Here is a 25,761-nt window from a genome sequence, read left to right as displayed (position 1 = left end):
TAAACTGTACAGTGCTACGAAAAAGTATTTGCTCTCATCCTCTTAATCTCATCCTGATTTCTTCTGGGGTTTTTTTTTTGTATATCTCATAGTAAATAGTTTAAGAGCTTCAAATGAAATACAACATAAAACAAAGGTAACCCGAGTAAACACAAAATACATCCATCCATCTTCTACCGCTTACTCCTTTTCAAGGTCACGGGGAACCTGGAGCCTATCAAAGGGAGCATTGGGCACAAGGCGGGGTACACCCTGGACAGGGTGCCAGTCCATCGCAGGGCACCATCACATACACACTCATTCATACACTACGGACACTTTAGACATGCCAATCAGCCTACCATGCATGTCTTTGGACTGGGGGAGGAAACCGGAGTATTTCAATCACTTTCTTCCTCATCATTTCTGGAATTTATTTAAATTTTGGCATAGTGTGTTACTGGGTAAGACCTTTTACCCAACTTCATGCTGTTGAAAAAGTTCTATTTAAGTGTAGATGTGATTGAACAGGGTTTGCAGTAATCAGGCCTGGTTGTGTCTGGTCCAGCTTGACACCATGACAAATGCAACTTCATAGATTTGGGGAATTAGTAATTACGGGGGCAAATACATTTTCACACAGGCCCAGTTGGTACTTGATAACTTTTTTGCTTCAGTAAATAACGTCATTTAAAAACTGTATTTTGTGTTTACTCAGGTTACCTTTGTTTTATCTTCGGTTTATTTTTATTTCTGAAACAATTTAGTATGAGATATACACAAAAACAGAATAAACCAAATACTTTTTCACATCACTGTATGTTTGATTTACAAGAGATTGAACCTCCTGCACCAAAGACGTCACTGCAGTGGGATCTCAAGAATGGTAAAGGTTTCAACCACAAGCACTTACACATTTTCTTGGATTAAGTATCGGCATGGATACAACAAAGCAGTATACGTGATCTTTGTACATATTTTTAATGCTAAAAATCTACATGTATATTCCGTTCATTCTTGATACTTGGTATTCTTTACCTATCAATTATCAGCAAGCCAGCCTGAGACATATCCAGTCAAATAACAAAAGTGTCCATGACAAATGGGAAAACAAGTACAGAATGTAATTATCCTGTCCAAACTGGGGGGTCATGCAGGGAAAAGCATTACAGTACAGCATTAGAGAAGAGAAACTCAGACTTGTAAAGGCTAAAAGTGATGCAGGAGATAGAGCGAGCCCTCATGTGGTTGCAGGATGGATATGTATATCTGCTGATAAGGCCTTCAGTTCAGAAACCGCATTTACAGAGTCTTTCAGATACACATCAAGTATGAAGAAATGGGTCTGGCCTTCATTATTCTGTGTGAATCTTCCCTCATTTACCCAGGATACCATTGGCTTTATTTCACCTCCACACACCCCCATCTACATGCCACGAGGTAGTGTTCACCTGACAAATGAGACAAAGTTGCTGTTGATGTTATAAAAAAAAAAAGAAAGAAAGAAAAAAAAAGTTACAACAAATAGCTACCCTGTGACAGAGACCTCCCTGAGTAGCATAACTCAAAAGATGCAGGTCAAAAAAAAACACAGCATACTCCTATACAAAGCTGGGTTTTGGTATTTTTCTACAAATTCATAAAAAGTACTGAAAATTTTAAATACTGCTTTTGGGACTTTAACTTTTGAATTTTTTTTAAACCAGAAATGCTCTTTCAGTAACTCATAATATAGTGCACGTATAGTGGAATACACTTTTCCTATAATAAAATGACAGATGTACCTGTAGATATAATACTATTGAAATACGAAGCATGCTTCCTTCAACACTGACACACCCATGCAGAATACTCATACCAATATACAGTGTCCCAAACGTCTCCATACATAGGGGACTATGTTTGCCAGCACCAGGTCGGTTGTGCCTTCATCAGTGGATGTTCGTGGATCTCCGTTTCTCGGTTTGTCTGCAACACTTCCAGTCTTTTGGCAACAGTGTTGTGTGTGATGTGCTTGTCATGTTTCCTTGTAAAGTCCATCACAACCAGCCCAAGGTGGGTAGTAATGCGCTACATTTACTTTGTTAGTTACTTGAGTAACGTCTTGAAAAAAATTACTTTTAAGAGTAGGTTTATCTGGCCATACTTATACTCTTACTCAAGTTCATTTGTAATTACAGAAATGTACTTTTACTTCGCTACATTCAGTAGCGTTCCTCCTTTACTTTTAAATATTAATGAATATACAGTGCCCTCCACTAATATTGGCACCCTTGGTAAATATGAGCAAAGAAGGCTATGAAAATTGCCTTTTCTGACCACTAGAACCGTCCTCTTCACAGTGCGTTGAGACGATATAGACAAACGTCCAATTCCAGGTCGATTCATAACATTTCCAGTTAACTGGAACTTCTTAATTATTGTCCTGATGGTGGAAATGGGCATTTTTGAATGCTTGTGCTATTTTCTTATGGACACTTCCCATTGTGTGAAGCTCAACAACCTTTTGCCGCACATCACAGCTATATTCCTTGCTCTTACCCAATGTTATGAATGTTTAAGGGAATTTGGCCTGTGTGTTACCTCATATTTATTCCCCTGTGAAACAGGAAGTTGGTTGAACGATTTCCTGTTCCTGGTCACTCAGGTGTACTAAAAAAAAAAAAGTTTTTATATCAATAGGAATATACTTCAAATATATTTTTCTCATATGAATTCATAGGGGTACTAATACTTGTTGCACACATTTAAAAGAAGACATTTTTTATAAACCTGTGTTTTGTTTGCAATTGTTTGATATACATGAGAGCAGAGTATCTGTGAATTTTGTAACAATAGATCAAAAGGTTAAACAATAAAGATACAAAAAACCACAGCCGCCTTTGCTCATATTTATCAAGGGTGCCAATATTAGTGGAGGGCACTGTAATTATTAACATTACTAATTTTACTGTTACTTGAGGAATTATTTTCAGAAGTAGTTTTACTTGTACTTGAGTAAAATTATTGGCTACGCTACCCACTTCTGGTGACAGCTTCCCAATACAGCCATGAAAATGATTTCAGTACGTTCTTCTATTGTCCAATGCATTCTTAAAGGAAATCTGAAAAAAATATATAGTCCCCTGCTAAACTACTGGAACGGTAAGGCCAATTCAAATGTTTTTTGCTGTAGACTGAAGGCATTTAGGTTTGAGATCAAAGGATGAATATGAGAAGAGAGTTTAGAATTTCTGCTTTTGTTTCATGGTATTTATATGCAGATGTGTTAAACGACATAGAACATAGCACATTTTGTATCAAACCAGCAAAATTTTAGGCAAGCAAAATTATTGGAACGTGTGACTGACAGGTGTTTGTTGTTACGCAGGTGTGTTAGATTTATTCTTTGAACAATAAATAGCTCTGAACTCTCGCTTTTAGCCTTCAATTTCACCCATGAAGACTGCATTTGTTGTTAAAAAGGATAAGCCAACATGAAGATCAGAGAGCTGTCTATGGGAGAAAAGCAATCCATTCTGAAGCTGAGAAGAGATGGAAAAACAATCAGAAGCATTGCCCAACATTGGGCATAGCCAATATAACAATTTGGAATGTCCTGAAAAAGAAAGAAACCACTGGTGTACTGAGCAACAGACACCGAATGGGTTGGCAAAAGAAAACAGCAGCTGATGACCAAATCATTCTGAGAGCTGTGATGAAAAACCCAAAAAATAACTCTGACAACAACCTCCACAGGGCAGAAGTGAAGGTATCACAATCCAACATCTGAAGAAAACTAAGAAATATAGAGATCATACCACAGGCCATACCACATAATGCAAACCACTCATCAGCAGTAAAAATCAGAAAGCCAGAATTCACAAAAGAAATACAGAAAGCCATGAAAGTTCTGGAATTAAGATTATCCTCTACCAAATTGATGGAAAGGCCAACTAGTGGAGAAAGAAAGTAAGTATCTGCTTATGTTCATCTACAAGTTCATCTGTGAAACATGGTGGAGGTAGTGCTATGGCTTGGGCTTGCATAGCTGCTTCTGGAACAGCATCACTAATCTTCATTCATGATGTAACTCATGATGGTAACAGCATAATGAATTCAGAAGTTTACAGGAACCCTTTGTCTGGCAATTTACAAAGAAATACATCCAAATTAATTGGGAGGAAAGTTATCATGCAGCAAGACAATGATCCAAAACACACTGCCAACTAAACAAAGGACTTTATCGGGGGAAAAGTGGAAGGTTACAGACTGGCCAAGTCGATCACCAGACCTTAACCCAACTCAGCATGCATTTCACCCCCTGAAGATGAGACTGAAGGGAGAAACCCCCCAAAACAAACATCAGTTGAAAGAAGCTGCGGTAAAAGCATCACAAAAGAAGAACCAACAATTTTGCGATGTCAGTGAGTCACAGACTTGATGCAGTTATTGCAAGCAAGGGATATGCAACCAGACATTTAATGTTATTTACTTTAATTTACTTCAAAGCTTATCTGTTCTTATACTTTTTCCCCCACCTAGAAATTGGGTGGTCTGATACAAAAGTTGTGTTATTTAACGCATCCAGATGTAAATACCAGTAAATAAAAGCTGAAATCTTAAATGCTCATCTCATATCCATCTTTTGATCTCAAACCCAAATGTCTTTTATGCATAGTACAAACAAATGAATTGGCCTTGTCGTTCCAATAGTTTTGGAGGGGACTGTATAATGTAAACCAGGTATGAAAAATGTTTTCAGACATTTTGCTAAAAACTTCATTTACCCCATGTATGTAGACTTTTGGGACACACTATGGATCAAAAATATAAGCAGAGTTTAAGATCAATAAAGTCCCAGAACCCACTCTCAAAGTACACAATGTTCATGGTAGACTTAAAGCATAGAGGCACATTTCACCCAAGTCCATCAAATGTTCTCTAATCAGTCTCCTGTTTCAGGTTAAATAAGCAGAAACAGTTTCCTCTGAAAAGCAATTACTGCAAAGGGAACAAATAAACATAGCTGTTAATTAAAACGCATTCACAGTCTCCAGCTATAGTTTTGCAAATTAGGTAATTAACCCCAAAGCCCTGGTTGCCTTAACTCTTAACCCCATTCAGCCACGGTTTGTACATAACTGTTAATGAGCTGATGCTTAGGCTATATATAAAGGTGCATTGCCATCCCATTTCCAGAAGCATTTAAGGTTCTAAGGTGTTCCTGTATGAGAACTATAAACATGCTTTTTATGCTGTGCATTAGCTTGGAACTTCAGGAACAGTGTCAATTACGGAAAGGAACAGAAGTAGATTATGTGTAAAATATATACACTACCGGGTCAAAAGTTTAGACACACTCATTTTATTTTTTTTTACTAATAAAGTCATCAAAACTCTGGAATATCACAAATGGAACTATGGGAATTATGTTGTGATAAAAAAAAAAATTCCAAAATACATTAAAACATTTTAGTATTTTAGCATCTTCAAAGTAGACACTCTTTTTGCCTAGAATTTCCAAAAATGGATTCTTGGCATTTTCGAAATCAATTTCTTGAGGAATCCCCCTGAGATGCTTTTTGAACAGTATTAAAGGAGTTCCCACCTATACTCGACACTTATTGGCTGCTTTTCGGAATATTTTGCCCCAAGTCATCCGTTTAAAAATATATTTTTGTAAATAAAATGTTAGTTTTCTAATGAAAGAAATGAATATGTTGGCATAATTATATTTTTGTCTACAACACCGACTTCAAACATTTAAAGTCATACACCTTCAGATCAAAAGGTTTTTAAGATCATGAGAAACATTTCAGTCAAGTGTCTCCAAACTTTTGACTGGTAGTGTATATATGTACACACACACACACACACACACACATATAAGGTCTTTTGTTGCGTGAACATATGTTCATGTTATGCCTGCTCATTGCAAAAGGTGCCACGGTGCTTATGGGTTTCCGTCATTAAACATTTCACTGACATTCAGCAGGCAGAACTGTTACTCGCACTCTTTGATCAGCTTCAAAACTTCTGACCTGTGCAGATCCAGAAGGGTCTGATGGCCTTTGCCCTACTTGAAAGCCTGCGTTTCAGACCAAAGTCAATGTGCTATTCACAAAAAAAAAAAAAATTTTCTTTTGACATTTCAGAGTAATGTCATTCTGCACGTGAATGGCTCTTTTCAGAATCTTCAGGCAGGACCAAATACCTGGACCTGGGTCATCATCTCCTGCCAACCACATGCTTTTGTACAGCACACAGTTAACTGGATCTCTCCATCCTCAGACACTCTGTAAAGCAGTGCTGCATTTGTATGTGTTTGACCCTGTTCAGGGACTCTTAGCAACTCCTTGTGTGTGTTGAGTGAGTTCTGATGTGAAGGAACATGGCAAAAAGCAAGGTCATGATTCTGTGTGTGATTAACAAGAACATAGATAACGGCGCTATTTTTCCAAAAAAATAATTATATTAATACAAATAGCCATAACAGTAGTGATTGCATTAATTCCTTACTTAATCACACACTATAATAACATTAAATGTTATAAATTATAACATTTGTTTAACACATTTTGCAACTGCATAACTTCAGTACATTTTGTTGTTTCCTGCAAATAAATTATTGTTTTTTGGGGTTGGTTTTTTTTTGTTGTCATTTTTTGTTTTTTTTGCGCATATTTGGACAAGCAAACATTTGATCCTCTTTGAAACAGTGCCTATTAATAAAGGTGATACACTACAATTGACACATAAAATTGACATTTTGTAGCAGTTTTCACAATTTAAATTACCAAAAAAAAACCCAGATCAGTCACATGGAAAAGTCACATGGTAACTACACCCCTACATTTATCACACCTTCAAATCCATAAAATTAGAATCAGGTGTTCAAGATTGGGTGCCAGTGATTAGAACCTGATTAGGGAGTGCAGGTGGAACCTGTCTTATTTATACCCCTCTCATATCTAATGCCTGGTGTTCCCTTTGCTATTGAGGTGTGTGGTGTCATCATGCCAAGATCTAAAGGAGTTCTAGAAGGCCTTCAGAAAAAAGGTTGTGGATGTCTAGGAGTCTGGCAAGGGGTTTTAAAAGATCTCCAAATAATTTGAAATACATCATTCCACTGTAAGGAAAATCATCTACAAGTGGTGCAGATTTCAAACAACTGCCAATTTGTCCAGGACTGACCGTCCCAGCAAATTCAGCCCGAGAGCAGACCGTCTGATGCAAAAAGAAGTCTCCAAGAACCCCAAAATGTCATCACAGGACCTGCTAGTAAGTCTTCCGACTGTTGGTGTCAAAGTGCATGCTTCTACAATCAGAAAGAGATTGCACATATTTGACCTGCACGGGAGGCGTGCCAGGAAAAAGCCTTTGCAAGACTACAGTTTGCCAATGTGCATATAGGCAAAGACCAGGCCTTTTGGAATAATGTGCTCTGAACAGACGAATCAAAGACAGAGTTGATTGGCCACAGTAACAGCAGACTTGTTTGGAGAAGGCGAAAGATAGGTTTTCAGGAGAAACACCTCATACCAACTGTGAAGCACAATGGTGGAAATGTTATGGTTTGGGGTTGCTTCGCTGCCTCAGGGACTGGACAGCTTGCATTCATTGATTCAACTATGAATTCTGCATCATATCAAAGAATGCTTCAAGATAATTTGAGGCCACCTGATGAAAGTTGAAGCTGAACTGAAAGTGGACCTTTCAACTGGATAATGATCCTAAGCACACTAGCAAATCCACCAAGGAATGGATCAAAAAGAAGAAATGGAGGGTTAAAGCCTGGATTTGAATCCCATTGAAATGTTGTGGGGGGATTAGAAATGGGCAGTACATGCAAGAAAACCCTCAAACATCTTGCAACTGAAAGAATATTGTTATGGAAGAGGGGTAAAAACTTGCAGCAAGCTGATGTCAGAGACTGGTGGACAATTATGCAAAACGCCTAGAAGAAGTTATTTCTGCTAAAGGGGGCAATACTAGCTATTGACTTTTTCCATAGAAGAATATCACATCTATTCATATTTCTGTTGAATAAATGATTGAAAAAGCTATTTTTCCTTGCAGTTTTCTTCAAGTGTATCAACTTTATTAATAGGCACTATTTCAAAGATGATCAAATGTTTGCTTGTCCAAATATATATAAAAAAAAAAGCCAACAATTTCCATGGGGTGTACTTATTTTGTCACATGACTGTACATACCTAGCGAAACACACCAAACTGGACAGTTTCAGCAGGTTTGAAACAAAACATTCAGCTGCTCAGTTTTGGGGAGCGTGTGCCCACTGTCATGCCAGATTCCAGTTTATGGCTGAGGGGAGTCGAACCCAACATGGGCTTCTGTTGTTGTAGCCCATCTGCTTCAAGGTTCAGAGCTGCTCCACAGACAGTGCATAACAATCCCAGAAGATCAGCAGATTCTGAAATCCTCAAACCCCATTTGTTCACCGTCCTGATATTTGATGTGAACGTTAACTGAATCTCTGGACCTGTATCTGCATGATTTTACTCGTTGTACTGCTGCCACAGAATTGGCTGATTGAATGAAATGTGCAGGTGTTCCTATTAAAATGAATGTATAATGCCACATTTATTTGCCATTGGCTGCAGAACAGCCAACACTGCAGTTCACACGCTTTCGGATGCCCCTTCTGCTCATCACTGTGTCTCACCACCGCGAGGTCACCAGCGGAGGTGCTGTCCGCGTGCAGGATCCAGCCTGAGCGCGCAATATTGACATATTTCTGAGTAAACATCAGTGGCAAGGCATGCGCTTGCACTGATGTTGAGATGGGCCGATTTCGCCCTATCTGATTTCCCCACATATTTCTGGGGCTGACTAGACTAAGCAGGAGTCAGGGGCAGGAGTAGATAACGAGTGTCTTTCACACAGCACCGACACGTAGTGTGCTTCTTATCTGTGCACCTCCTCACATGCTGGAGCGAGCAGGACAGGGAGAAGATTGTTACATTTGGTGATTTGTTTTTGCTTCTTGGAGCAGATAAAAAAAAGAAGAGGAGGAAGAAATCAGTGTGTAACACCAAGGAATGGAAGCGGGGTACAGAATCATACACGGCTAACTATTTATACTTATTTCAGTTTTCGTTTTCCTGATATTTTGGTTGGTTATACACACAATGCCATCTTCGTTAAAAATGACCATTTTGATTAAAAGAGCATCCAGAGAAATACAGTTTTTATTATGGGGACACTCTACTGGAAATTTCCCCAATATTGATTTTGCTCCTCCGGAAAGTGATCACTTGTAATAAGGGCCTCTATTTAAATTCCATGAATTCTGTGTCTTCTTTTAAAGGCTACAATTTCCAGGTCTGCACAAGTGTACAAAGGAACACACAGATCCTCCACAATTTTTGTTCCATCCACAAAGCAGGGAGAAATGGACCACAGTAATACGCATGCAGGTTTACATCCATTAGCAACAGTGTTCATGTAGTTGCGCATTAAACCCAGCTGAAGGGTTTGATCTCTGGAGACGTCTGCTTTGCCCCACAAGACCTAATGTGCAGTCTTTATTCCATTCTCCATGATGTCAGAAATGAAAATATAAGGTAAACTTTTTCACGAGCCCTTTTCAAGCCGCTGAAAGGCATTGTGTTGCAAATGGATAATAATGTATTCATCCCTAGGTAAACACCCCTGCCATGTCCCTTTTGCAGAACAAAATGAAAGTGATAATTTCTCCCCCCTCTGAGAATTTCTCCCTTTAATTCTGACAGTAAACTCACAGCTGTTATGGAGTGTTAAGTAGGATTTAAAACTTGTCAAACAAGACATGTTTGAAATTGCTTTAAATAAGAGTACTGTGTTGCTGTCAGCCAGAGGCTTAGAGGAACAGATCCTTACTACCGAGGCACGCTGTGAGACTCGAACCGCGGCCCTCCTCTGGGCTCTTAACACTGTAATCCAGCACCCCCTGGTGGAGACATGGACACACTTCAAACAGTCATCACTGTCAGAAATACAGATCTCCCATATTAGGTGTTTGTGTAATACAGTTGTTTTGTTGTTGTTTTTTTTACACGTTGCCGTCAATAAAATGCAAAAGACATTAATTAAGTGTTCTGTATTAGTATAGTTTGAGTTTAAAATCAATATATTTAAATGTCATAATGTCTCAATAGCTGCAAATGGAGGCATGCATTGTAGACAAAAATATTTTCAGCTATTTATTATTATTATTATTATTATTATTATCCAAAAGCATTGAGAATCCTGGAAGACCTGAGGTTCCACCTTTGTTTCTACAGCTCACTAAGCTAAATCTAACTTAAATACATATAGAATACACGTGTGTGTATTCTATATTTCATTGAAATTTTTATATATACACACATACATACATGTATACATATACTTATATAAAAAAGTATATGTATACATGTATGTATGTATATATATATAAAAAAAGTATGTGTGTGTGTGTATATATATATATATATATATATATATATATATATATATATATATATATATATATATATATATATATATAAAAAAACACACACAAACACACACATGTACACACACGTTTTTGCAGTTTGGGCTGTTTTTTAGGGAAATTAGTCTTTTTTCCTTTTTTTTTTTTAAACTTATATCTTATGCAGTCACGTTAATACCCGTAGTTAATACCCATGTCCACACCATCAGATGAAACTTATGAAGCCACTATATACTTTCAAGCATCTGCCCATAACATGTAAATTTCAAAAACATAAAACCTGAAGACTTTTTTTTTTCTTTGGCCAAATTTAAGGGTGTAGAAATATTTCAATCATTGCAATAGATGTTATTCCAATGACAAGACTAGTTGCATATTCTAATTCCAAAGCATTGTAGGATTCAAAATTGACAGGAGATGGCCTGGGGAGAACTACCAGAAAGCTGCTTTCGAAACTAGAACTACAGCATTGAAGCAATGCGCTGCTTCATAATAATATAAAAATGAAAGTTTAATCCATGTAATCAATCCACAGATACTTTAAACCCAGTGCTTAGAAGCTCGAGCTGGAACATATTTGCTTGTACCTGTGCAGGCTTTACAGGGATATCAACCCCTGCACAAAACTTTATTCACAGGTAAAAAAAAAAAAAAGTCAGTGAAAACGTCTGATGTGAAAGTACTGCCACTTTGTGTAGCTTTTACATATGGAACCCAATATGACTAATATGCAGGGTACGTTATAGTTGCATATTTAATCAAAAGGCCAAGTCTCCATTTAAAGCACAGTTTTTCTAGCACAACTAAATGAATGAGAAGTGCCAAAAATGGTAGCCCAAGTAAAGATTTCTGCAAAATCTGGCGTAAGATATCTCCTAGGTAAAATAAGTAGATTGTGCTATTGGAAGCACATCTTTTAGCTGCTACCCTTTGGACATAAACAACTGGAAATGTAAGAAAGAAAGAAAAAAAAAAAAAAAAAATCAGTGTAGCAAGATCCCTAACTTAAGCATCCATCACTTCAGTGTTTAGGAATGCTGTTATTAATATGAGGGTTTTTTTTTTTTTTTTTTTTTTTAAAGGTAGGTAGTATGCTACAGTGTAGATCTACACTGAATGCTGTAAGCTAGTTAAAATCCTAAGTGTTATTTTTAACGTTTTGCCGCAAGTTGGTTTTGATCAATCAGTTCGTGTTTTCTTGACTAATTCTAGGTGAAGGAATATTGCTGTCTCATTACATGCAACTATAGAGCTTATATTTAAGCTGTGCCACAGGTGCAATGCTAGTGCACTAATACAGAATTGCAGCAGGTGTGCATGCATTTAGCAGTTAAATCCTGTGATAAATATTAATAAAATGTTTAAACTAGCAAGGGTAAGGGCCTCTGGCTGTCACTTACCCGAACTCTGCTGAAGAGACCTGTTTCGAATCTGGCGAGTAGTTACTGATTAGAAGTATCTATAGAACTTTAGCTATAAAGCTGGCTAAGAAATATGATCAGTTCAATCAAACGTTTGTAGCAGCACTAGCATATACAATAAAAAAAACAAAAAAACAATGATGATATAATTACACAGCTGTCAGCAACATGCAAAGATTGACTGGATGTTACAAAATCTCTCTGCAAATAATCAAATGGGTTTTAACCCCGTTGTTAAAGACCAGAACATAAGTCATCTGGTGGGATTGCATTATTTAAGTAATTAAACAATCATCATCATACAAAATGAGAGGAACACAGTGTACGGTTTTGTGTTTCCCCATTGGTATTTTTATGTTGACCGGGTAAGAGGTTTCTCATTTTCTGAAAATGTATTAAATAAGAAAAGACAAATTAGCCACCAATGGTGGCACAATTGCTTTCCAAAGGGCTGGGATTAAAAAAAAAAAAAAAAAAACAAAAAAAAACACTGAAACCAAATTTTCAATTTGGCTCTAAACAAGGTTTTACGTTTTAAAAAAATTACAACACAGCTAAATGAGTTATATACCATATGACTTAAAGGAATGTACAATGTATAGCCAGCAAATAATTTTATATTATATATATATATATATATATATATATATATATATATATATATATATATATATATATATATATATATATATATATACACACACACACACACACACACACAGACACACATATACACACACGCTCCCCCCAAATGACCAGCTGTTTTCTACCCAACATCATCAAACTAGAAAATATTAGGAAATTTGTAATCTGCTGCACTCTCATTTCCTCTTAGTAAAAGAAAAGGATGATGGGGGAATCTTACTGGTTACAACACTTAGTGGCCACTGAGTAGTCAAGCATTCATGAGGTATTTAAGTAGATTAACGTCTGATTCTTCAATGTGCTGCCAGAATTCTGTGAAGCAAAAAGAGAACAGGAAGAAAGGAAGGACGGGGTATGGAGGTCTAGCGCTCAGAAGCACCTTGTCCTGTGATCTGGCATCCACTCATGTCGAGTTTTTATCGTACAAACGGATTAGGCTGCCCAGTCTAAGTGCCTCCGAGTTATTAGCACCTTCTTATACAAAATACAACAGCAATCCCAAAAACACTGATTGCAGGGAACAGTTCGAATATGATTTCCTTATAGCTATTAATATGTATGCCTTAAATAGAAGCACACCGCTAAGCAGCTTATGATATTATGAAAAGAATGTTCCCTCAGGGACATAATATGCCAACAGTGACAGTAAGGAGAGATTCACATTTACCCAGATTGGCTGGTACTTACGTCAAGCATTCTCCGTGCTTGTGGGAGGGAACACGGGGCAGCGGCAACAGCTCGCTCTCGATAAGCACTTACCACGAATAAAAGACAAGCATGAAAGTGAGGTTTAGCCTTTTTAAAGATTCCCCAGCAAATGTAGAGGCAGATAGGGTAGATGCCTTTGGTTCCAGATGTGATTAGCCGTCTGTGATGCGCTGTTCGCACAGAAACGAGACATTGCAGAGACATTGTCCAAGCTTGTCCAGGTGGGGGACCTGTCATCCAAACCAGGGCTTAGCAGTGCTCTCCTCCGAGCAAGAGATTAGAACCTGAGAATTCAGATTTTCCTTTTTTTTCCTAACACATGCTTAATCCAAATATTTCTCTCTTCCTCTTTTCTATGTTTCTCTCAACCACACACACACACACACACACACACACACACACACACACACACACACTCCCTAGCCTCAAATTTCATTTTTTTTTTTTCTTAAATCATATTTATCTCTCATTTTATTCACATGTACCTTCTTTTTATTCCAGATGAGCTGGGTTTGATTTGTGTTATTCGGGTATTTCTTTGTGAATAAAAAGCAAGGGCTTTCATTCAGGTTTCTTGGGACTGGCTTCCATGCTCATGTTCCTGACAGATAAATAAACAGCATTCGGCCCGGCATTGTTGGGCTGAGTGAGATAATATTGCTGAACCAGGCAAAATTCGCAAACCCAGAAGAATTGGGATCTTCCACGACAAGTACTCCACTCTGTAAACTATATCTTATTCAAACTGTGTAAATGCAACAGCCAGAGATGATTTAAGCTCTACAAAAATATTGTGCATGAAAGACCGAATGTAAAGCAGTGACCTTCAGTGTCGTATAAAGTCTTCTGTAGCATTTAAGTCAACATCAATATTCATGGATGCTGTGGTTAAATGGTTCACTGAATGTGGAGATTTTGTGTACCACTTTTTTTTTTTTTTTTTAAATTCCTCCATCCACACATAACATATGGTCCTGTTGTTTTTGACAGGATCATGGTAATTGTTTTTTATCTGAGCTGTGTACTCGGTGTAACATGTTAATCATAACTGTGCGACACAAACCATTTAACAAAGCAGAATATAAAAAATCTAAATGTTGCTTTGTTATTGGACGTGCTGCGTGTTCCTATACTGGATCAGAAAAAAAAAAATGAAACTCTATTAAATCAGTGTATGAAATGCACTCAGGTCTAGCAGTAAGCGCTGCTCTTGAGTGAACAGGCCTCCTGTTAATTCAAATAGCTCCTATTGTGAATTTATCAAACCAGAACAGCTGGCCACAATCATGGATAAATACACACTGGTGCAAGGAAGTAAAAAAAAAAGAGGGAGTTCCATCAAGATATTTCAAATACACTTACATTTTCCTCCCTTCTCCAGTCTTCTTTCAGCTCTCTGTGGACTAAGCGCTAAGCAAGAATGGGCACTGTTCTGCTCCTCAGACCCCACTATAATCAGTCACGAAGGAATGGACAGAACGCTCTCACAGTGTGTTCATCCCCGGTCCTCATCTAGCCAAGCAGAGAATGAGAGAAAACAGGATTAGGATACAGACAGCATGACTCACAGGATGTCAAAAAAGGACCTGATTGTTCCTTTAGTCATAAGCGAGCATAAAGGTTTCAACTGTGGTTGGCACTGGCATTAAAATAAGAATTCTTTCACTGCAGTTCATGTCTTTTTAAATGCCATGCTGTTCAGAAATGTATTACAATATGGTCTGAAAAATGGGTATGGCATTTTGCAGAACTGTGGAGGTGTTGCAACAATGCAACACTTGAGTGAATGCTTGATTCCACAGACACACCACTGCTCAAGTGCCCTCTGTGCCTGGTGTGAGGGTTATCTGGTCCTCCTTTTCTCATACATTCTGGAATTCCAAGGTTTTTTGGAAATACAGTGGGGGAAATAAGTATTGGACGCGTCAACATTTTTTTCAATAAATATATTTCCAATGAGGTTATTCACATGAAATTTTCACCAGACATCAGTATTAACTCAAGAAATCCGGAAATATAAAGAATTCACAACATTAAAGTCCATAAATTAAGTTATGTGTAATAAAGTGGAATGACACGGGAAAAAAGTAATGAACATGCTAACTGAAATTTAATATTTAGTGGAGAAGACTTTGTAACAACAGCTTCAAGACGCTTCCTGTATGAAGAAATTAAATGTTCGCAGTATTCAGGTGTGATTTTGACCCATTCTTCTAAACATATTGTCTTTAAACCTTCTTCAATTGAATTCAACTCAGGTGATGGACTGGGCCATTCTAACACCTTGATTTTTTTTCGACAGCTTCTTCTCAAGAATCTCCCGGTAAAGGGCTCTATTCATCGTTCCTTCAATTATATGAAGTCTGCCAGTACCATGTGATGAAAAACAGCCCCACACCATGATGCTTCACCTCCAAACTTCACTGTTGGTGTAGTGTTTTAAGGGTGATGTGCAGTGTCATTTCTTCTCCAAACATGGTGTGTAGTATGACAGCCAAAAAGTTCAGTTTTGCTCTCGTCTGACCAGACTGCACTCTCCCAGTATTTCATAGGCTTCTCCAAATGAGTTGTTCCAAACTTTAAACAAGCTTCGACATGCCTTTTCTTTAGTAATGGAGTCTTGCGGGTGAGCGTGAGCAGTGGAGTGCATTGCCTATTGTTTTCTCTGTGAAGATGGTACCTGCTGTTACCAAGTGTTTCTGGAGCTCTTTCCGAGTGGTCCTTGGCTCTTGGGCTACTCTTCTGACTATTCTTCTGACTCTCTGGTCAGAAATCTTGTGAGAAGCTCCTGTTCGTGGCCGGTTGGTGACGGAGTGATGTTGCTTCCACTTGCGGATAACGGCCCCAGTGGTGCTTACTGGAGGATTCAGAAGTTTTGTAATACGTATGTATCCGATTCAATCAATATGTTTTGCAACAATAACGTTCCAAAAGGTCTTGGGAGAGCTCTTTGCTTTTACCCATCATGAGATGTTTCTTGTGTGACACCTTGGTAACAAAAAGCCTTTTTATAGCCCAGCAATTTACTAACCCAGCTGATATTCATTTACACAGATAGGAGGTATAATTACTTACGGATTTCAGCTGGTTCCTTGCTTTACCTCGCCTTGGAGAACTGCTTTTTCTTAGCGTGTTCAATACTTTCCCCCCCCCCCGTGTCATTCCACTTTATTACACATAACTTCATTTATGGACTTTAATGTTGGGAATTCTTTATATATCCGGATTTCTTGAGTGAATACTGATGTCTGGTGAAAATTTCATGTGAATAGCTTCATTGGAAATATATGTATTGAAAAAAAATGTTGACGCATCCAATACTTATTTCCCCCACTGTATAAACCCCCCCCCCCCCCATTTTATAACAAAAATATACCTATGGTGTCCAGATCTGTGAATTTACTCAGTGATGCATATACTGTACCCCTACATAATTTAAACATTAAACAGCTTATTTATTCAAAACCATGGTGATCAAACTGAAAATGTCCTATAGTAAAGAATAAGGCACAAAAATGGTTCTATGGAAGAAAAAAAAAATTTGAACGAGAGTATTGCACAAGTACATCGGCACCAAGATTCAAGTAGAATGTTAGCCATTTTAAGAAAAGTCCAGACAGCTCGGTAGTCTTATTTCAGTATTATTCCCATGACTGAGGAAAGTGTGTATTGCCAGAATTGGGAATAATTGTTGCGAATAATTATGAAAAGCATGTTGGTTCCTAAATGTAAAATTCTATAGATTACCAAAATGTATCAAGGATATGATAGGGATAAGTAAGTGAGTGAGTGATAAGTAAGTTTACATTAGTGACAGATCGAAAACCGCTTGAGCTCGACAGAAACAACCCGATGTCCACAGATTCTGACCAGACCGAACATTGACGTTTAAGTCTTTAAGCCTATATCTTCAGTATAGTCAAAGGGACGGATCCTACAAATGTCATGTCACAAAGTTCAAACTTGTTCGATTTAATCACCCAGAACTGAAAAGACAGGGAAAAAAAGCATTACACACATTTCATGTGTAAGGAGAGTATGGGAGGGCATAATATCAGCTGTGCAGTTGGACACTGCTTGCCGGAAGCAGCTGGACTATGGATTTTAAGTGATTCATAAATGTGCAACAAACAGTACATCTTTTTATCGATAAAATCAGTTTTCTAATGTCCACATGGCCAACATTTTCTTCATCTGCTGCTTAAAGTGTATGAATGCATCTGCAGTTGAACTTGACGCCAATGGCATTGGAGGGGATGTCTTCGCCACCAAGTCGAGTCCTTCTTGTTACTCATTTGTATTGCACAAATAAATAACCTTAAAATATACTTCAATCAGGAAGGAATGTATTGAAGAAAAACTATCAGACATTTAACCTTGCAGTTACCCTGACCCTGTTTGGATCAATTCCAAAATCAAATCAGTTCATCTGCTGGTTACAATGATAACTACATATAAATCCTATGAACATTCAACCACTTCTTGTTGAGATATCAAGCTAACGAGAATCTCAGATGGACAGACAGAATGACAGTCAGTAAAAATAAGCATATTAAATCATTATTGATTCATGCATCATTACCATTAAAAGTATTTGTAAAGTATTATATTTGACACTTTGTTGTAGGCTTATTAATCTTTCTGGGTCTTTCTGTTTTGTTTTGGGTTTTTTTCATTTTTAGCCCAAATTTTTCCCTGGCCTCCCTAACAAATGTAGTTAACTAATGGTAAAAATATATGTCTAACGTTAGCTAAGTCGAAAATACATTGACGGATTTATGTCACATTAATGAACTCAAATGTTCTACATTTACCATTAAAGGAGGCAAGGGAAGGCAAGTTCAATCTAAAGCACACTGTTTTGTTTGGGGGTTTTTTTTTGGGGGGGGGGGGGGGGGGGGCTTACGGCCGGTGTCAAGTAATATTGGAGAGCTCAAAATACCTGTGCAAATCATTACAGATTCATATGCCAATTAGAGCCCGCTTTACTGGGGAGGAAACAACTGCTCTTTTGGCATATTTATGGGTGACAGCCCATACTAGCGTACAATATTACATTGTGGATCGCATACAGAACACAAAGGCTAGCAGGTCTGGTAATGTAATATAATCCAAGTAAACATCACAGTAGTGAAATATCATGTAAAGATGATCTATCGCTATAGCACAAATGCTCTTAAGTAGCTAGAATTGCTAAAGAGCATGTGAACTCAACTGCCTCAAACATGTGATCTCAAAAGCCATAAGCCTGCAATGATCCAGTAATTCAACAGGTCAGCTTGCTAATCTACAGGTGCATCTCAAAAAATGCGTATATCGTGGAAAAGTACCATTTTTTCCTCGTAATTTAATTCGAAAAGTGGAACTTATGTATTCTAGATTCATTACACAAAGTGAAATATTCAAGTCTTTTTTGTTTTAATCTTGATGATTACAGCTTATAACTCAATGAAATCAAAAATTCAGTATCTCAAGATATTAGAATAAAGACTTTATAACACAGAAATGTCGACCTTCTGAAATATGTTAATTTATGCACTCAATAATTGTTTGGGTCTCCTTTTACATGAATTAATGCGGGGTGGCATGGAGGCAATCAGCCTGTGGCACTGCTGAGGTGTTTGGAAGCCCAGGTTGCTTTGATGGCGGCCTTCAGCTGGTCTGTATTGTCGGGTCTGGTGTCTCTCGTAGATTCTCTATGGGGTTCAGGTCTGGCGAGTCGGCTGGCCAATCAAGCGCAGTAATACCATGATCAGCAAACCAGTTAGTAGTAGTTTTGGCACTGTGGGCAGGTGCCACGTCCTGCTGGAAAAGGTAATCAGCATCTCTATAAAGCTTGTCAGCAGATGGAAGCATGAAGTGCTCTAAAATCTCCTGGTAGACGCTGCATCGACTCTCGACTTGAGAAAAAACACAGTGGACCAACACCAGCAGATGACGTGGCACCCCAAATCATCACTGACTGTGGAAACTTCACACTGGACTTCAAGCAACTTGGATTCTGTGCCTCTCCACTCTTCCTCCAGACTCTGGAACCTTGATTTCCAAATGAAATGCAACATTTACTTTCATCTTCCCCGTGATTGTGGTTGTGTACTGAACCAGACTGAGAGATTAAAGGCTCGGGAAATCTTTGCAGGTGTTTTGAGTTAATTAGCTGATTAGAGCTCTTCTCAGGTTGACATTTCTGTATTATAAATTCTTTATTTGAATATTTTGAGATTTCAATGAGCTGTAAGCTGTAAACAAGATTAAAACAAAAAAGAAATATTTATGTGTAATGAATCTAGAATATATGAAAGTTCCACTTTTTGAATTAAATCATAGAAGAAAAAAAACTTTCCACGATATTCAAATTTTTTTGAGATGCACCTGTAAAATGACACTTGCAACACAAACAGCAACATTATGTGCCATGCTACCATGCTTAGCATACAAATATCATTAAGTATCCTGACATCTACTCTACTGATGATATGATTGAGAGAATGACTATTCTTGAATCTCTCATCAACAGAGCATTGTACTTCAGATTTTAAATGAAGGATGTAAAGCAATTGGGAAGACCAAGACTCTCCTGACAGAGAACGCTGACCGAAAAGCTGAGACACAGTGTGACAGGTCAACTCAACACAGTAGTAACACATACAAGCACTGAAAATGAACAAGCCTCCTGACACACCCTTACAAGTGGAATGGATTTCTGAAGATCACTCAATAAGCAAACACTGCATAAACAAACTTGTGAGTGAGGACTGTTCAATGTCTCACACTACCACAGGAGGTTGCCCCTGCTGATCCAATACCACCGTGCACTAGAATTCCAACTGCCTCATCGGTAAAGCAAAGAGGATCCGACCAGGACCTTTACTGGAGAAAACATGTGGCCATAGTGAAACAGTCACATGCAAACATTCACGTCAGCACACTAACGGTTGCACAGACCTGGCTTCCAAACAGCTGAATCACTGGATGAAGAAAGTACTTCAATTATGGGCAGTGGTGGCTTAATAGTTAAATACTCTGGGTTACTGCTCAGAAGGTCAAAGGTTTAACCCTCAGCAATGAGAAACTGCCACCACTGGGCCATTAAGCAAGGCCCAGGGGTGCTATCTGCTCCAGGGGTGCTGTATCATAGCTGACCTTGTGCGCTAACCCCAGCTTCCTAACAAGTTGGGATATATGAAGAAAGAATTTCACTGTACTGAAATATATGTGACAAATTAAGGCTTCTTCTTATGGGAATGTATTGTAAATTATAGCATAAATACTGTGTTTTGTAATGTTTCATGCAAAAATAGGCAGGTTAGTAGTGAAGTGTAACTTACTATGATGATGAACACTGGAAAAGCCAAACCACTTTCATGGTACCTAAAACCCAGGGTTATCAAAAATTAAGCTGAAACTTACCTGGCTAGTCACCTAAATCGGCTTCATGGTACAGGCCATTACACTAGTTTGGCACCTTAAAATTAATAGAGTTAACTGTAGCTACCACTAATTAATTTCAGCTGAAACTAGCATGTCAAAGAACCTAAAATTTCAAAACTAGCAGAATTAATTATTAGAAAACTTCAAGAAAAATTATAGCTGCCTTTATACAAGCAATGAATTGCTTGGCGGAGCACAAATAAGTTACAAAATAGACCAATTACTATATGACTGCAGCTGTTCGCTAACTAATTACCAAACCATTGGCCTTTGCTAATTATAGTACCAGGCAGACAGAGTTCGTCATCGAGGAGAGAGACAAGGTACCAGACGGACCAGGTGTAAGTGGGAGCTTCACCCAGTCTAATTACTTTTTTCACTTCATATTTTGGCCTCCATTATTATACTTACAATCAAAAGGAATTCTGGTTGTTGTTTTGTTTCATTTAAGATGGCAGGCGACTGCTGCACCACAAAGCCATGTAATTGGACAGATCCTTAACCATTTCTACATCACATGATGAAATTAGATCTTATTGGATAATGAGCTTTCACCAGACCTCCTGGATATCTACAAAATCGGCAAACCCGTGGATTTCCTTTTAATTACACGACATTAGCACAATGTAATGTGATGTTTTGTGAGGGAAACGTTTCAGTTGAGTGTTAAGTTTTAATGCATTAGGTAAAATAGAAAAGTACATTTTAACCAGGAAGTAGATTTATTTGGTTTTCATGGTGCTGTTGAATTCTCTATTCTGATTGGTCAGAAGGTGTTGGTGAATTTTCTGTAACAGCAGCTCCTAACAACAGTTTCGGTTGTAATTCAAATGACAGGTTTATAAAATGGTAGTGTAATGGCTAATTCACAAGGACCTGTCTGGTAGACACTCCAGACAATCTAAGACTAATGGATTACAAAATATGTTATGTTAAAAGGTGTCTAATCGTTGATATGAGGAGATCTACGGAAGATTTACAGAACAAGGTTGTGCGCGTTCCCATCTTGCGGGAAAAAATGGCAAGCTTACATTTTTTTGTCTTATTTATGAGAGAAAGACGAAATGACTATTTATAGACTGTTTATAGACATAACGGATAATGGGAACTAATTTGCCTAATTTAAGATCCCCAACATTAAATGTGACTGCAATCTGTTTAAAGTATGATGTGTCATTCTTTAATAAATGATAATGATTGTAATCGCACCAATAATCATACAACAATCAAAGTCACTGAGATCACATTTTTACCTATTCTGATGTGTGGTGGGAACATTAACTCTTGATCTGGCTGCATCTGCATGATTTTATGCATTGTGCTGCTGCCACATGACTGGCTGATTGGATAATTGCATGAATGCCCAAGTGTACAGGTGTTCCTATTAAAGTGGCTGGTGAGTGTATATAGGTAATAAGTAACCCTGCAAGCACGGCAAGCTCATTTCAATAGAGTCTCATCAGTCTGTTGATCCAAATGGTTGTGTTTCCTGTCTGGAAGCCATCAGCCAACAGCTCACATTAAGTAACCTACTAAAATAGTCGAGAGTAATGTGGTACAGTGCATCTCTTTTTGCAAAACAAAGCTCTTCTCCGCTCCCATAACACTTAACTCACGTGACCCCTGTGTTTATCAACTCAATTATCCTTTTATCTGCAAGTGGAATACACATGGCCGGCCCTCTTACGCACTCATGCCTGTGTAAAAGATGAAAGCAGAGGGTGAAAGGTGCACAGGCGGGAGAATGAGGAATGGAAAAAGAGTCAAAGTGTTTCATTTATAACCGGAGAGAGGCCTTCTGAGAGCGTTTATCCATAATGGAGAAATAATGAAGAAAGATTAAAGCCCTCTGGGACATTTTTAGGGGTTTTCTCTAAATGATCGCGACGTCTCCCTGTTCTCCACAATGGGCTCGGAGAGAGCACCAGACGCCATTATGTCCCCAAAATGAGCCCTGGCAAAAGCTACGAGTCACTCTGTCAGTTAAATGTGGGCTAGAGTAACACTGCAGAAAGGCTTACCTGCAAATTAAGAGCATCAGCTTTTGTCTCTGTTGTGCTGGGGTAAAAACAAGAGAATGGGTGTCCATTTCCTGAGTGATTTGAGAAGAGACAGGAGGTTCAGCGTAGAATGATCAGCATAATGCTCAGTCTATTCAGTGGCGATTTAATAAGGATCTTTAGAGAAAAATCCAGAGTTTAACCAAAGACGGTTTCCAGAAGGAAATTCCAAGCAAGACATCCAATGATGAGTAAACATGGCGACTCAATGAGTATATCCCAATAAATTATTGCATATTAATGGATATATTCATATTGGAATTTTCATATTGGTATTCTATGCACTTCATAGAATAAATTGTATGAAATTCAAAATTTCTTCAAATTATCCATTTACACCTAACATCTTGTTGAGGGGAAACGGTTGTTAATAGTTACAAATATCTGTTCCTTTCGTCCTGTCAGCCATCCCTACTGATGCATTAGATCACAAACTTGATTTTGCTGTTTACAATAAACCCTAACAAATCTTCACTGACTCCAAACATGTGAGCTTGTAGAGAGTAAGAATAAGTGAGCCAGGCCGAATGTACTGGCTTTATCAGTATGAGTTATTGGGCACCTAAGAGTGCAGGAAATCCACAGAAGAAATACTGTTCCAGGTAAATCTCAAACTGTGAATAACACAAGCCAAGCAATTTACAGTGGAAGGTCATAGCAAAGTAAAGCAGGGAAAATTGCCAGGGAAAAAATGGACTTTCTGGGAGAGTGAAATAGATGAGAGATGAGAGGAGATGAAAACTTGACGGGTTACCCAGTCGGGTCTACAAAAAGTAATGAATATCCCTTGGTGTGCAGTGATTTTGAAGAACTGTCATTCTGAATGAACTGAGATAAAAATTATATTTCATCCTGATAAAAAATCTACCAAAAAGGACACATGTCTGCTGGATGCAGCTCCTAATCCTGGACGAAGTCTGACAGTTTCTACTGACACTCAAAAACCCCAGCTATTTCTGAATTTAGAAGGAACTCTGGGCGCAGAAACACAACACCATTGTGTAATGTAAATGACAAGTCGGCCTCGTTCTATTTCTCAGATAAAATTTCCAGGCAAAAAAGTATAAATTCAGTTTGTGTATGATAATGAGACAGGCTCAAGAAAACAAAAGGAAAGTGAATATATTGCATCCGCTATAGAATCCGCTCTTGTAGTGCAGTCTGAAACGAGCATCTGTCCTTCAAGAAAGAATAGCGCCATGCATATCATACCAAAGTCCTGTTGCTTTCCCTTCAATAAATCATCCGCATCTATTAAACCCCCTTTTGCTTCATGACGCAAGTGCTCCATTCAGAGTGGAGAGAAAGGAGCCTGAATTACTTGGAGCTGGAGAGTTAGAAACGAATTACGGATCAGTAGTCAATATTGTGGATCCACTATGCCCAGAAGAAAGGGGCTATTCTTGTGTTACCCAGCTTGGGAATAAAGTCACAATAGACTCCAAACAAGGGACACACTGCACAATTCGTGGATTGATTTTTACTTCAGGGACCTGAGACTTTTTCAAAACAGACAATATTCCATGAAGATAGACATAAAGCTGTGAATGGTGTGAATGTGTGATGCATTACCCTAGTGCCCTCTACCAAGGGAATATAGATGCTGTCAAACCTCAATGGATAACCTCTATCTCTGGTGTACTTCATTGTAACTGTGAGAAGGAAAGAGAGTGGCTTTGTGACTGTCACACAATGTTTGCTGAGCTGTTTTGCACAGCATAGAAAACTTTTCTATGTGTAAATTTTCTATGCGAGAGTTAGGCACCACTTTTTTTTCTTGCAAATTGTACTGAGAACTAACACTAACCATGTAAAAAAATAATAAAAATTATCGTGCTCTGCAATAAAGAAGAAACAGTAGCTTTTGACGAACCGAAATAGTATCACAAACATCTCTTAAATGCACAACATTTCAGATGAACGGGGTTCTGGACTTCAGATGGTTGAGTAGTGAGCTCAATTCCAGAACATCCACTATTGGATATTTGAGCACAAACCTTTGTGAATGGTTTGATTTCTGCAACAAGCTAATAATGTAAACAAGCAACCAGCAAGAACAGCTAGTGGCCAGTGCTAACCAGCTTGGATTAGCATAGAAAATTGTTCAAACATGGGCTAAGAGCAGCAATTTTTTTCTAATACGAAGACTGCAATTGGGACGACCAAGAGTGAGATGACGTATACCGCTGACAGCTTTCTAAAGAAAACAATTGACTAACAATACCAGAGAGTGTCTGGAAAAGATCATCCATAGCAGGCTACATATGTGTAAGGAGTGCTGTGATAGGAAATGAATCAACACTGGGGTGGTGTGATGCAACCTGATATGACGCCAAAACAATAAGCCTTCCAAAAACAGGACATCCCAATGTATTTCATTCCTTACTTATATGTAATCTGTTATGGGTGGCCTTGCCGATGCTTAAGTGACATGTGAGCTATATTCATTCATTTACATTTTAGTTGTAACCAGTTCACAATGCATTTACAGTACTTGTTCTCCTCTTTTCTTTTCCTTTCTCTTTGTTAGACTACCTTCAAAATGTATGATGAGTGAAAAACATGGGTTCTGATGGCAGGTGTCCGGAAGTGATTTTGAATATAGGCAAATTCAAAAAAAAAAAAAAAAATTAATCGTTTCAATTTTAAAATTGTCTTATTCCATTGGCAAACAATTTTGCTTAGTTCAAGCATTTATTTCTAGAAAGAAGCAAGAAAAATTTAAGCCTGAAATTAGTAAATAGTAAATGTCTAGAAATGTCAGATAAGTGTTTCAGCTGTCTGTCATTTAAATTTACTGTAGTTTCTTAGCAAATGTTCTAATGGAAAATAATTTCTGCTATTGTTTCACTCATTTTGAGCTGAACAGGATCTAAAGGTTGAGGTGTGAAAGCAAACCTTCCTCAACAAATTGTTGACCCACAGATTTGTGTTCAGGTAATGCGCTAATGTGGCATATACGCCGTGCAGTGTATGGTGTTTGTGAGCTTTGGCCAAGGTTACTCTCCCATCAAGAAGCGAGAGGAGGGGCTTTCACATCCTCACATATCCCACCTGA

The sequence above is a fragment of the Ictalurus furcatus genome, chromosome 11 (assembly GCF_023375685.1).
Source record: "Ictalurus furcatus strain D&B chromosome 11, Billie_1.0, whole genome shotgun sequence".
Classification (NCBI taxonomy): Eukaryota; Metazoa; Chordata; class Actinopteri; order Siluriformes; family Ictaluridae; genus Ictalurus; species Ictalurus furcatus.
Note: the sequence above shows the minus strand (reverse complement) of the source record.